Source organism: Mauremys reevesii, linkage group 14 (assembly GCF_016161935.1).
Source record: "Mauremys reevesii isolate NIE-2019 linkage group 14, ASM1616193v1, whole genome shotgun sequence".
Classification (NCBI taxonomy): domain Eukaryota; kingdom Metazoa; phylum Chordata; order Testudines; family Geoemydidae; genus Mauremys; species Mauremys reevesii.
This window is the reverse complement of record NC_052636.1, coordinates 3,224,255-3,238,632: the sequence shown is the minus strand read 5'-3', so window position 1 is coordinate 3,238,632 and position 14,378 is coordinate 3,224,255. Positions and strand designations below refer to the sequence as shown.

Sequence of the window (14,378 nt, the reverse complement as noted above, 5' to 3'; positions counted from 1 at the left end):
ACTGCCCGAGCACTATTTCAGCCTCACATTTTTGGGTGGACCTCCCACAGTGGGAGCTGCAGAGCACTCCCCCGCAACACACACACCCCTCCTGGTGTTGGGAGGGGAACAGGTAAAAGGATAAAGGAAGCAAGAGAAGAAGAGAAAGGAGGGAGGGATGGATGGAGGAAAAGGTGAAGCAAAAAGAACAAACCCTAATGTCCCCAGTGACTCTAAGGGACAAAATCCCAGGTGCAGAATAAAGTTCTGCCTCCTTAAGCTCGTGTTTTCCATGCCTAGAATTCAACTGTCACCAGATGGATCAGACTGAACAGGTTTCAAACCTCGAGGAGGCTCTTACCTTCTAAACAGGGACGCCTGTTTTCTAGTAAAATCACTAAAAGGGAAGGAGAAAACTCTAAAGAGGTTCCTCCTGGCGCTCACGTTCGTGAACCCGAATACACTCTCAGTCCTCAAAGAGAGACCTGGAGAAGGAGACTTGCTGCAGCAAAGCCACAGGGGTCTCTGAGGTTTCCCTGGCCCCTCGCCACTGTCCTGCCTGCCTGATGTCAGCATCTCTCTGTGAGGTCACCATCTCCCCACCACCTTTGACCAATAGTCTGAGGTCCTGCAAAAAGCCTTTGTGATGTCACTGCCACACCTGCCCCCTTGCTGTGCCAATGTCCTGCTCCTGGCCAGGCACTTTGCAGGTTTGAGCTACTCCCTGTGGATCACCCCACTCAAGGAGCGTTCGTTCTAGGCAGCAAGCCGGATAGACAGGAAAACATCAGACGCTGCTCCCAATGCTACAAAAAACACTCAGTTTTTCAGAAATTAGTCAACTTTATCATAGAATCTCAGGGTTGGACGGGACCTCAGGAGGTCATCTAGTCCAACCCCCTGCTCAAGGCATGACCAAACCCAACTAAATCATTCCAGCCAGGGCTTTGTCAAGCCTGACCTTAAAAACCTCTAAGGAAGGAGATTCCACCACCTCCCTAGGTAACCCATTCCAATGCTTCACCATCCTCAAAGTGAAAAAGTTTTTCCTAATGTCCTTCCTTTATGGCCAGAAGAGACCATTAGAGCATCTAATCTGACCCCCTGCATATCACAGGCCTCCTGTATGACACAATAGCTAGTTTTGGGGCGCAAACATTCCAGAAAGGCATCTTGTCTTCATTAAATGACATCAGGAGATGGAGAATCCACCACTTTCCTTGGTAGCTTGTTCTTGTGGTGAATCATCGTCAGTGTTGAATTTTTGTGCCTTAGTTGTAATATGAATTTGTCTCTTTTCACCTTCCAGCCATTGGGTCTTGTTATGCTTTTCTCTGCTTGATTCAAGAGCCCTAAATACCCAATCTTTTCTCTCCATTAAGGCACTTAAATGAACTCGTCTTTCAATCTTCTTTTGATAAGCTAAACAGGTTGAGCTCTTTCAATAGCTCACTAGAAGGCATTTTTCTCCAGCCCTCAGAACCTTTGGTGGCTCTTTGCTGCCGCAGCTCCAGTTTCACAACATCTTTTTCAAATGAGGACACCAAAACTGGAGGCAGTATTCCAGTATCAGTCTCACTGATGCTGTGTCACCTCCTGTGATGTTATTGACATAATCTGTAACTGTATAGATCACCGTTGCGACCACTGTTCTATATTTTCAGCCAATATTACAGAGAAGTGGTCGTGTAAGGGGTCTATGGAGAGGTTCTGATTGGCTGATGATAATGATACTATCTCTAGATGTGTATCATTTTTTGTAGTTGACATTATGAATATTGGCTCTATGCTGCCTGTATTTCAAACTTGTGCTCTGCTTCAGGGAATGATACCTTTGTTTAATTGATGAAAACATAAACTAGACACTTGGAGGATTAGAACTGATTTCAGCTGATGGACAGGTTTGCTAGGTTTTTATGCATTTGGACAGCAAAATGCTGAGTGTTCACATTGATTTCAAACATCCTCGTATGGTGGAGCTCCTGAACATAATGGAGAATGGAAATGAAAATTTTTTTCAAGAGGGCACCTGGGTTTGAACAAAGGACCACTTGATCTGCAATCAAACACTCTACCACTGAGCTATACCCCCAGTGCAACAGGAGTATGGAATCGTGGTCTCCAGGACTTTGAAGGACAGACCCTGCTTCATTGAGCTCCTTTGCCATTCCCAGACCACAGGTGGTTTTTAAAAATGGGGTTTGATTAAACTTCTTAAATGTGATAAACACCACAGCTTGCACACCCACTGATATAGCTTCTCCCCATGACAGAGCTGCCACCTCCTGGGGAAGTGGATTGACTACACCAACAGGAAAACTCTCTCCCCTCAGCATGGAGCAGTGGTTCTCAAGCTGTGGGTCAGGACCGCAAAGTGGGTTGTGACCCTGTTTTAATGGGGTCACCAGGGCTGGCATTAGACTTGTTGGGTCCTGGGGCTGAAGCCAAAAGTCTGAGACCCCCACCCAGGGCTGAATCCCTCAGGCTTTGGTTTTGCCCTCCCCCCACTGCGGCTCAGTCTTTGGCACTCCCTCCCCCCGAGTGGAGGGGCTTGGTCCCTCTTTCCAGGGCTACATATTAAGTTATTTTGGCAGAAGGAGGTTGCAGTGAAAGGACGTTTGAGAAACCCTGGCATAGAGCATCTCCATTACTGAGCTGCAGCAGCATAGACTCACTGTTTGAAACATTGACCTGGCCTTAGCCTCTGAATATGTCTAGGCTTGGCTCCCTATGGCACTGTTGTGATCAGACACTGACAGTACAGCCATGGAGTGGAGATACCACACACCAGCCTTGCCTAGCTGGCAAGGATCAAAACTCCACAGAAAGACACCCTGTGGTTTCTAACCCAGCTCCCTAAGGCCTCAGCCACAACCACTTAACACAGGGCCTTTCTACACTCTGGTTCTGTTCTCACTCGAGGGTCATTACAAATTGTTTGCTCAGACCAGCTTCCCCAGCACACTCACTGCTGTGCAGCTCTGTAAGTGTGGCCATGGCTGAACAGCCAGAGTTCCTGCCCATTTCCCTACTGGCTAGAGCATGATTAGAGTGTGTTTGTGGTTAATGATGTTGCTGTAGATTGTTCATTCCCTGCCTTGGCAATTCAGACAGTCCCTTTTCCCATTGTATTGCCAGCACCTCTGTGAGTCCAATAACAGAGGCAGGTTTTCTCTGGGCATTGAGATTTTTGAGGGGGTTGGTGGCTCCTTTCTTTCCTCACCCTGGAGTAAACTCAGCTTTTTATTCCATCCTTGATGACTCATGGAATAACAAAAGCAGCATGAAGAGGAGAGTGAATATCTCACTGCCAGGGGGAAGGTGGATGCATCCCCTCTGTCTGACCATTGCCATTGCAGGAGAGAAGGTTTCAGTGGAATCGAATGCCCTGGCTCAGACAATAGACACAGGGAGGTTTTGCTGTTCATGGATCTGTGCAAAGGAAATTGTGCCTCTGTGTGAAAATGAGGAGGGATATGAAATGCCCACGTGGTGGTGCCTAAGGCAAAAGGGAACCCTAGAGGATTAGAATAGGATAAGTTCTCAAGCAACATGTTTCTTACTTTGCCCATCTGTTGTTTTTGATTATCATCGATGGAAAGATTTTGCCATTGGGTTCTGTGTTTACACAGAAATTGACATTTACCAACAAATACGTAATTCTTCCAAGCCTGCCTAGTCTGCTGGTGGTGAGTTTAGAGGGACACACTCACTCTCCCCCCCATGCCAGGCCTGTGCTCTCCAGAATGTCAACTTCCCACAGAGCTGGGATCCTTCCCTCATCTCCCCACAGACCACTGCCCCACCCCCACTTCTGGGGTACCCATCCAACACTGTCCAACTCCCCTGCTGGCAGGATCCCTTCCCATTCCTTTCATTTCCTGCCTCCCCTCTGAGCAAAAGCTGTGCATTGTTCCCACAGTGGGAATTGAACCCAGGCCACCTGGGTGAAAAAACTAGGAATCTAGCTCACTAGACCATATGGGACTTACATAGTCAATAGCACATTTACACATTCACACCCAATAATTCAAAGTAGCCATTCAAAAAAACTTCAAAAACAGACTTCAAAGAGAAATTGCAGAGTTACAATTGATTTGCAAACTTAACACCATTAATTTGAGCTTGAATAAGGACTGGGAGTAGCTGGCTCACAACAAAAGCTATTTTCCTCTCTTGGTATTGACACCTCCTCATCAATTATGGGGAGAGGACCACATCCAGCCTGACTGAATTAGCCTTCAACACTGGTTCTCCCCTTGTACGGTGACTCCCGTCACTTCATGTTCCAATCTATATTTATGCCTCTATCTGCAATTTTCACTCCATGCATCTGAAGAAGTGGGCTTTTTACCCACGAACGCTTATGCCCAAATAAATCTGTTAGTCCTTAAGGTGCCACCGGACTCCTCATTGCTTTTAATTCTAAGCTGATCTTAACCCTTTCAGTACCCTTACAAACTCAGATGCTTCTCACCACAGGCTGGGTGGTGGCTTTTCAGCCAGGCTCTCCTTTCATCAGCGCTTCAGTTGCTTGGTGTGGGGTGTCTGTAGATGTAGGTGACAGAGAGATAAAGCCTGGCAAATGTCTCTCCTTTTATCATGTCCTTTCTTCCCCCATGGCTTTGCCCCCCTCCCCCCTTCAGAGTCAGGTGAGCATCACTGCGTCTCTCCAAGCAAGTCTGAGCAATTCCCCTGGGGTATCCTCATGCAGGTGAGTCATTGCATTGTAGCTCCCTTGCTGAGCAATGGCTGTCGATGGGTTGTTTGACACCCTGTCCGGGTGTTGGTTACTTTCCTTGCTGTTGCCACTGGGGAGCTAAAATTTGGCTGACTCCCGCACCTTACAGCACAGTGACAACCACACTGCACAATTCTCATAACTTCATATGCATGAATGGTGTACATCTGTGGGTAGAGACGTGACTTTCAGCAGATCATATCCTTTCCCTGATACCTTACAAGTCATGCTCTATATGTAAGATCACGATGATATGAAAATGAGGATTATGGGGGTTACAGCCACTCCCCCAAAGGTATAGAATGTCACACTGAGATTCTATTTTCCTTTGTTCTGTAACAGCATTACAGAGATCCAATGACTGACCAATGGCATTTCCAAGTGCTAAAATAGCAAGCGATGTCGGTCTCTCATTGGCCATCAGCGACTGAAGATGTGGTTTAATGAGCTGGAGCTTCAAGGCGAGGGTGGCTCTGTGCACTGCCTTCCGTTGCGCTGCTGGGCCCCAAGTCCCTGGTGGCCAATATGTGACGCTGGGAGAAGAGAGTGGGGTGGCAAGTGGCGGCAGGACTTTTGCCACCAAGGTCTAGCTGCCCAACTTCCTCCTGGTACTGCTGGCCCCCTGTTGCCTTCAGGTAACCCAGGAACTAAGGCAGGAATAGGGCGAGGAAGCAAGTAAAGCCAAGCAAGGAAGGCAAAAGTGAATCTTGTCTTCATGGGCCGCTCGCAATGACGTCCTTTTTCTGTGCCACAGCTGATAACAACATCCCAGACAGAAAAGCAGGAGGCCAAAAAGAAACCGAGCAGCTGCTGAAGTAGTTCAGTTGGGAGCGTGCTAGATTAACAGGCTCTTCTATCCCCCTTTATGCACGGGTGGGATGTTTTCTGAAAGTGCAGCAGTTCCTTTAACTGCCACGAGTCCCTCATTTCAGGCTATGCAGCAGGAAAAGACAACATGGACTTCTGCACCGAGTTGGCCCACCTGACCTTTCATTCTTCTCTTGTTCTTTGTCAGCAAGGGGAAGAAAAAGAAGCTCTCCCTCAAGCTGGAGTCACAAGGGCAACGTAAGGACGACTTCCTGAGTGCCCGCTCCAGTCCTCTGCTCTGCCAGCTGACCTATTGAAGGGCTGTCACCACTTTCTTCAGGTTTGTCCATCGGTCTGTGTGAGGGTGAGTAACAGCCAAGAAGATGGAGTTTCTGTAGTGTAGTGGTTATCACATTTGCCTAACATGCAAAAGGGCCCTGGTTCAAAACCAGGCAGAAACATGCTGGCTTCCTTTTGCCAGATCCCCTTGCTGTTCAGGAAGGCCTCCTCCTTCTCCTATTGGCCTGTCCCTGGGATAACTCCAACCCCTGCATGACAGAGGGTGCTGACAGCAGTGGAGAAAGCACCTTGGCGTCAGGCTGGAGACCCGAGAGGAGTGCGGCGTGTCACCTTTTGGAGGCTTGTGGCTTGGCCTCCTCTGCCCTGGGAGGTTGGCCGGTGGAGGCCGGCTCTTCCTGCTGGCCTCCTCTGCGTGACTTGCCAAAGGAGGAAGTGAGACAGGAATGGGGGAAAAGAGGAAAGTCGAGCTGAGGAAGGCAGGGCAGAAAGTAAGTGCCTCAGTGCGGCTCAGTGGGGTTAGTAGAGTGTCACCATTCGTTCTGCAAAGCCGGGGGAGGTGCGGTTGGCTGCTGGGAGGCAGAATCCTGTGCCTGCCTGTTGGCATCCCAGGGATGGCTCCTTGCAGCCCAGGAGAAGCGGGTTCTGGGGAAGGAAAAGCAGCAATGGCGAGGCTGAGTGGGCTCCTTTCTGGCCGACATGGTGGATCTGGGGTCCTGTAAGCCATAAGTGGACTTTGTGGAGTGAAAACCGCTGCTCCATTCTGGCTGACCTGGGGGAGCCATTAATGACTTGGGAGTGGGGGCAGGGCGCTGGCTGTGAGCAAATGGGATCCAGGAAGCCCCAGCCTGCCCCTCCAGGGGCCGAGTCTTCTTCTTCTCTCCTGCCATGGGGAGCCCAGCCTTAAGCCTGCCCAGCACGTGCTGCAGCTCGAGCATTAAGCCTTCCTGTGGCATAACCGAACTACGGCCTAGTGTAATAAGGTGTAAAGTTTAGATTGTGAATTTATCTTTAATTTCCATGGTAACTTACTTTGATCTTTTATGCCTGCCACTTATAATCCTTAAAACTCCATCTTTCCATAGTTAATAAATCTGTTTTATGAAACTGGTGTATTTTGCTTGAAGTTTTTGGGAAATCTCAGCTCCATTACAAGGCTGGTTCATGTACTATTCACAGTGAGGGAGGGATGGACCCTGTGTAATAAACTCACTATTGTGTCATACAGGAGGCCTGTGATATGCAGGGGGTCCAATTAGATGCTCTAATGGTCTCTTCTGGCCATAAAGTCGACTAATTTCTGAAAAACTGAGTGTAGCATTGGGAGCAGCGTCTGATGTTTCCCTGTCTAGCCGGCTTGCTGCCTAGAACGAACGCTCCTTGAGTGGGGTGATCCACAGGGAGTAGCTCAAACCTCCAAAGTGCCTGGCCAGGGGCAGGACATTGGCACAGCAAGGGAGGGGTGTGGCAGTGACATCACAAAGGCCTTTTGCAGGACCTCAGCCTATTGGTCCAAGGTGGGGAGGTGGTGACCTCACAGAGAGATGCTGACATCAGCCAGGCAGGACAGGGGCGAGGGGCCAGGGAAACCTCAGAGACCCCTGTGGCTTTGCTCCAGCAAGTCTCCTTCTCCAGGTCTCTCTCTGAGTCTGAGAGAGTATTCGGGTTCACGGACGTGAGCGCCAGGAGGAACCTCTTTCGAGTTTTCTCCTTCCCTTTTAGTGATTTTACTAGAAAACAGCCGTCCCTGTTTAGAAGGTAAGAGCCTCCTCGAGGTTTGAAACCTGTTCAGTCTGATCCATCTGGTGACAGTTGAATTCTGGGCATGGAAAACTCGAGCTTAAGGAGGCAGACGTTTATTGCGCACCTGGGATTTTTTCCCTTAGAATCACTGGGGACATTGGGGTTTGTCCTTTTTGTTTCCATTTTTCCTCCATCCATCCCTCCCCCCTTTCTCTTTGTCTTTTGCTTCTTTTGTCCTTTCTCCTGTTCCCTTCCCAACAGCAGGAGAGGGGTGTGTGTGTGTGTGTTGCGGGGGAGTGCTCTGCAGCTCCCACTGTGGGAGGTCCACCCAAAAATGTGGGGCTGAAATAGAGCTCGGGCAGTGATCCCCACCAGTGACCTGGGCCATCCTTTGGGCTCTCTGGTGAGAACCCTCAGCCTCCCGTTCTCAGTCTCTACCCTGATTGGCTCAGCAGGGGGTTATTGACAGGGAGGAGACTCAGGTCTTGTTGTTCTCTTTTAAGACCAAGGAAATAAGTCAGAACCAGTTCTATGTTTGATGAATTTTGCTGCTTCTCTGCATTAATTGTCTCTGAACAGTTCATGACTCTCTCTAACCTTGCAGTTCTCCTCAAATACTTGCTGAATAATTCCTGTGCACTGTTGTTGGTCTGGAGCTCATCTGAGAGCACTTTATTCAGGTAATTCAGTGTCTGAAATTCAAGATCCGATGGTTAGTTTGAAAATCAGGGCTCTTGGGTCCTATTCCCAACTCTGCCACTGACTGGCTGTGTGACCTCAGACAACTCAATTCTCCTTTCTCAGCCTCAGCTTCTCCCTCTTTCAAGTAGGGATAATAATGATCCGCTCCTACCTACTTCACAGTGCATGGAGGCAGGGTCGGCTCTAGGTTTTTTGCTGCCCTAAGCAAAAAAAATTTTGGCTGCCCCTATGCCAGCCCTGGGCTCCCTCACACCTCCTGCTGCCCGAGCCCTGGGCTCCCAACCTGCACCTGCTGCTGCCGCAGCCCTGGGCCTCCCACACCTGCATCCCCCTGCCACCCCACCCCTGGGCTGTTCCCCCCCCCGCAACCCACACCCCCTGCCATTCCAGCCCTGGGCTCCCCCCCACATCCTGTGCTGCCCCAGATCTGGGCTCTCCCCTTCCCCCCCCCACCAATGCTCCCCAACCCACACAACCCCAGCTGCCACAGGCCGGGGTGCTCCGCCACCTGTACCCTCCTTCCACCCCAGCCCTGGGTCACTGGTAACTCGCTCCCAGGATGGGTCATTCAGCAGGAATTTTGGATGTGCACAGAACACAGACAGGATTGGTTCCCATATAGTTACAGAACTGCAGTAAAATGGAACAATTTTCAGCATGTGTGATTGGAGGATATCTGGATGCATATTATAAGACTGTCCTCCATAAATGAGGAAAAGTTGAGGTGCCTTTATTATTCTTTTGTTCCACTCCTTCTTTCTCTGGGGAATTTGCCAATGCAATATCACTGTCTTCCTTTCAAACAAACAAAACTAGAAAAAAATGGCAATGGCTGTTGAAAATAGCAATTCCAGTCCTAATAACCCTGGGAAGCATTTCTTGCTCAATTTTATCCTACTTTTTGTACAGCAAATAACAGTGGATCAGGATATTTGCCCAAATTGAGCTTGAGCACTCCTGAATTTTGAGGTGTTCAGATCTGGAAGGCAGGTGCTAGATTCTCTTTCTGAACATTAGCTAAATCTGGAAAGGAAAAGTCAATTTCTGCTTCCATGACTCAGAAGGGGAAATCCTCCTACATGCCTGGTACTGTATCTAGATGTAAGTGGGGGAATGGTCCTGCTATTGTGGGGGACTTTCCTGGCTTCTGCACTACCCCGGTGAAGTGGGCTGGCAAAAGGATCTGAGTCCTCACTCCCACTTCCTTTACCCAGAGGCCTCCCTGCCCTTGAGGACTCCCCTTCCACTCTCCTGTCTGGCAGAGTCCTCATAACCCCAACAAGCCTGGGCCCAGGGTTCCTGGGGGACTTGACCCCCCCAACCCTGCTGTGGTCACCCAGGACAGGGGCTAGGGTGTCCCTCTCTTTGCACTGCGCACCTCCCTGACCCACTGATCACATCATACAATTTAAAGCAAATACAAGTTATTTAATTAACAATAAAATTTAAAAAATAAGAAAAAATGGGAAAGGTTAAAGGAAAACACATCACCCCGCTCTGTGGCAGGGACCATCACAAAAGTGTCTCTTGACATCAGGGCACTTCACAGTCTGTTCCTTGTAGGTCCCAGGCCGCCTCCTCAGGCCCTGGCTGTGCTGCAGGGACGCTGCAGGTTGGACACTTGCTCTGGCGGTGGCCACACACTCTCAGGCTCTGGGTGGCAGGACCCTTCTCCCCAGCATCACCCCGCCCTGTCAGGGTTACGATCCTCCAAGTCTGGCCTGCAGGGCCTTTTGGCTGAGGCGTCTCCCTGCGCTGGGCCCACTGCCCAGGGTCCCCTCGCTTTCCTCAGCTGCTCACCGCACCCAGCTCCGGACTGCTCCAGCTCCGCTCTGCCTCAGCACGGCTGCTGCTGCTGCTCTGCCTTCAGCTCCTGGGCTGCTTGTCTGGCCTCTCTGGCTCCAGTTGTTACAGCTCTGCTCCCAGGGCAGGGCTGCTCTCTCTGGGCTGTGCTCTGGCTTTGGGGCTGCAGCTCTGCTACCATCAGCTCAGCTTGGGTCCCCTGCTCTCTCCTTAGCTCGGCCCCACTCCATGTGACTCAGACAATTCCAGCTCACAGGGAGGACGGGACCCCCCTGGCCTCCTGACTCCTTGAATAGCCTGCCCGCCCTGTCAATCAGGCTGACCTGGAGCATTGGCCTCTCCACATTGTTCCTGGGGACTGTCAGTCTCAGGCTCCTGATTTCCCATCGACCCCTCCCTTTTTAGTGCTGGGAGCTAGCAACCAAACACCCCCACTGAATGTTAGTAAGGGGGCAACAGTCCCCTTACATAAAGCATCTAAATCCCCTGGGCACAGCTCGCCAGGGCACAGCTTGGGAGCTGCACTGGGAATAGATCCTGCAGGAAATCCCTTCCCCCCTCTGCTAGCTTGAGTTTTGTTACAGCCCTGGAAATAATCCCGCTGCCTGCACGTGTTCCGCAGAGAACAGAGGAGCAAATTCTCTCCCTGTTCCCCCTTCCACAGCCATTAAAGGAAGGAATAAACCCCCAGCAGCGCCCTGCCCCACAGAGTCCCCCTGTGTAAGGAGAGAGATGTGCAGTGACTAGGGCTCCAGCTCAGCATCACCAGGTTTATATAACTTTTGGTGATGCCCAGAACTGGTCCAAGTCTTGTCCGTCCTTCCTCACCCCGCCCCCAAAGCTGTGGGAGGAGTTTGGGTACATGAGGTGCAGGCTCTGGGCTGGGCAGGGGCTGGGGGCAGGGAGGCAGGGGTGGACCCTGGGAGGGAGTTTGGATGTGGGCTCTGGGCTGGGGCAGGGAGTTGGGGGGCAGTGGTGGGTTCTGGGAGGGAGTTTGGGTGTGGGCGGGGTGTGGGATCTGGGCTGTGGCAGAGGGTTGGGGTGTGGCACCTATTTTGGGCAGCTCCTGAAAGTGACCCACACCCCCATCTGGCAGCAACACCTACATGGAGGAGGCCCAGGGGGCGTGGGTCTCCTGGCACCACTGCCCACTGGCACCACCCTTGCAGCTCCCATTGCCGCAGTTCCAATGGCAGAGTTGGCACTTGGGGTGGGGCCAGCGTGCGAGAGACACACCCCACGGGGGCCGCAGGGATGTGCCAGATGCTTCTGGGAGTGGTGCGCCGTGCGGAGCGAGGGTGGGCAGGAATCCACTTTAGTCCCGCTGTGCTTCCGGTAGTGGTGGCAGGAGCCCCCAGGCCCTTTCAAATCGCCCGGGGCCAGCTGCTCAGGCTTTCTGACTTCTTGATGGGGAAGCAAAGGGAAGGCACATGTGCCCCTCATGAGCAGTTCTGGGGAGTCTTTTTGGGGCTCCTGGAGTAGGCAGCAGAGAGGTGCAGCCCCACCACCAAGTCTGTTTCACTGGAGGAGAGTGGGGGCTGCAGGGTGATCTCCCACCTCCATGTATCCAGCAGCCTGTGCTCCCCCCTGCAATGCTGGAGCCTCCACATTTATTTATTGACAAATAAAATTTGCAGAATTTTAAAATATTGTGCACAGAATTTTTTTGGTGCAGAATCTCCTCAGGAGTGAGACTGACTCAGGGAACCTCCTTGGATTGTCACTGCTTGGTGAACCACTCAGCCACCACACCAATGCACAGAGCGTGCCAAGCCCCACTGCTATGTGGGGCTGGGGGCTGGGGTCAGGTCATACACATTCAGTCTGTGCGCTCCCCCCGCTACAAACCGCTGCTGATTTCCCAGTTAGGACATTAGCTGTTACCGATAAGGTTTGTCTGTGTTTTTTTTTTTTTTAATCTCATTGTTAGGTGTAAGAAGTATAAACTGTTCAATATGTTCAATTAGTTGGTTAATAAGATGTTTATGAAGTAAATCACTGGCTTTAAAATAAGATCCAATCTGGAGCATATGAACTATTGACCCCTGGACTCCATCTCTGAGAGGGGACTTGTTTAGCATCAGGGGACAGGCTCAAACCAGTCCAAACCGGTTTTTCCCGCCAAAACCAGCCCTCAGCGTTCCATCTCCTCAGCACTTTTCCCGCCACAGAAGTGATATAAGGACGTGCTCAGGGCCTGCACGGGGCCGCCCCCCCCCAGCGACGGCCCCTCCACGGTCGGGTCTTCCCAGCGCTCCCGAGCCGGAGAGCGACGAGCCCCCTGGGTCCCGCCGTGAGACTGAGGAACAGGAGGCCTGTCACCCCCATTCCTGCCATCCTGCATCCCTGGTGTCCAGCCTCCCACGGAGCCCCCGGGGAGTGAGAGACCCCGGGGGGGCACTGGGGCTGGGCAGGAAAGTGACTCTGCCCCAGGGAACCTGGGAGAAGCCTCAGAGCTGCCTCAGCCCCAGTGGGATTTGGGGGGCAGAGACTGGGGCCTGGCGGGGGGGATCCCCTGTGGTGTGGGGGGAGATGGGGGGGGTCAGGCAGGGAGGGGAGAAGCCGGAGTTGTGGGGAGGGAAGGTCAGTGGGACGTGGGGTTTGAACTGTCTCTGGGCAGCCAGAGAATTCCCGGGTGGCGGGGCGGGCGAAGGGGGAGGGGGGTTAATTGGATCCTGTCCCTGTTTGTGCCACTTGCCTCTCGCCCCCGATACAAATTCTCTCTAGTTCTGCCCCTTTTCTCTCTCAGTGTCTCACACGGGGCTATAAAATCTGGGGCGATTTCCCCCCTTTCCCCTCCAATGATCAGCTCTCCCGTCCCCCCCCGATTTCCCCCATTCTCCCCATGAGTCTCAAACGTCAGTTTAAAATCTTCTCTAGTGAGGAGCATTTTCCCACCCGTTTCATCTGCAGCGATTTGTCCTTGTGTAGGTGGGAAATTGTTGCCCTGAGTCATTCCCCAGCACATGGCTGCCCCTGGAGTGGGGGTGGGATGGCTCAGTGGTTGGAGCACTGGCCTGCTAAACCCAGGGCTGGGAGCTGACTCCTTGAGGGGGCCATTTGGGGATTTAGTTGGGGATTGGTCCTGCTTTGAGCAGGGGATTGGACTAGACACCTCCTGAGGTCCCTTCCAGCCCTGATATTCTAGGAGATGCCGGGTCTCTGCTAGGGCAGGGAAGGGCAGCGCACGTGTCCCCTGTGGGGACTGCCCAGACCCCAGTTTCCCAATCCCAATTGTTGCCCCCTAACTACCAACACAGTTACCCCCAACCATCAGTTGCCAGTCACCCGCCCGTCCCCCACTGCTGCCCCCTTCCTTTATCCAGGGACCTTTCAGCTCCCCCTCCCCCTCCCTTTTAATCAGCTCCTCAAAGGGCTCCCTGCTGCCCATGGGAATGGTGGGGGAACCATTACTTTGTGTTTATGTATTGGACAGTCGTATAAAATCCAGTCCAACAGTCCTGCTTTTCCACTAGTTCGTTAACAACAGTATAAAATCCCCTCAGATCTTGGTGTTTTTCTCTCATGTTATCAAATACGCAGTTTGTGACACATTTTCTTTGCAAATCTCAAAGATTCATATAAAATAACCTAAACGTTTGCCCCACTTCTCTCTAGTTGTCTATTTCTAATTGAATATGCCCTGAGATTTCCCCCTGTCTCTCTAATTATAAAATACCAAGAAAATCTCAGATTTACACCTTTTCTTAGATTCTTGAACCTGGATATAAAATGTTTGCAAATGTTGCCCATTTCCTATTTATTCATTTATCAAATATTGATGTGAAACACTCAGATTTTGCCTGCTATGAACTGATATAAAATCCCTCTGATTTTCCACTTTCCTCTCTCTAATTTGCAAAATGGATCCAAAATCTCTCAGATTTCCACCCTTTCTCTTTCATTTCTGAACGTTGCTCTCAAAGCTCATGTTTTGCCTTTTTCTGTCATTATCAAATGTCAGTTAAAAATCATCTCGGGTTTGGGGCTGTTCCCCATGTTTCTAAATCCCAGCAACTTCTTCCTTCGAGGGAACCTGTTGCCCTGAGTTCTTCTCCATCCTGGAGGTCACAGGGGGTTAAATTGCCCAGAGATCATCTTTCCCGACTCCTTTGTGAATCATTTGGTCCCTCCTTTATCTCTGTTAAAATGTTTGCCGAAGAAAGAGACCAGCCAGATATTTAATACACTTCAAAGCCAGAGGTCTCCCCCTGTTTGGGGATCAGTGGTTCCCAGCTGATAACAGGAGAGTTGTCTGGACTCTTTTCTTTTCTCCAGCTGGCACGGGATGAGGAGGTCACTCTGA

The 14,378-nt window shown here is 51.1% G+C and overlaps 1 non-coding gene across 1 annotated transcript; it reads left to right on the top strand.

Moving 5' to 3' along the window:
* The first annotated feature begins 5,915 nt into the window (after positions 1-5,915).
* TRNAV-AAC lies at positions 5,916-5,988 on the top strand. Its single transcript has one exon. It is a non-coding gene; the product is annotated as a tRNA-Val (tRNA).
* Positions 5,989-14,378: the final 8,390 nt, after the last annotated feature.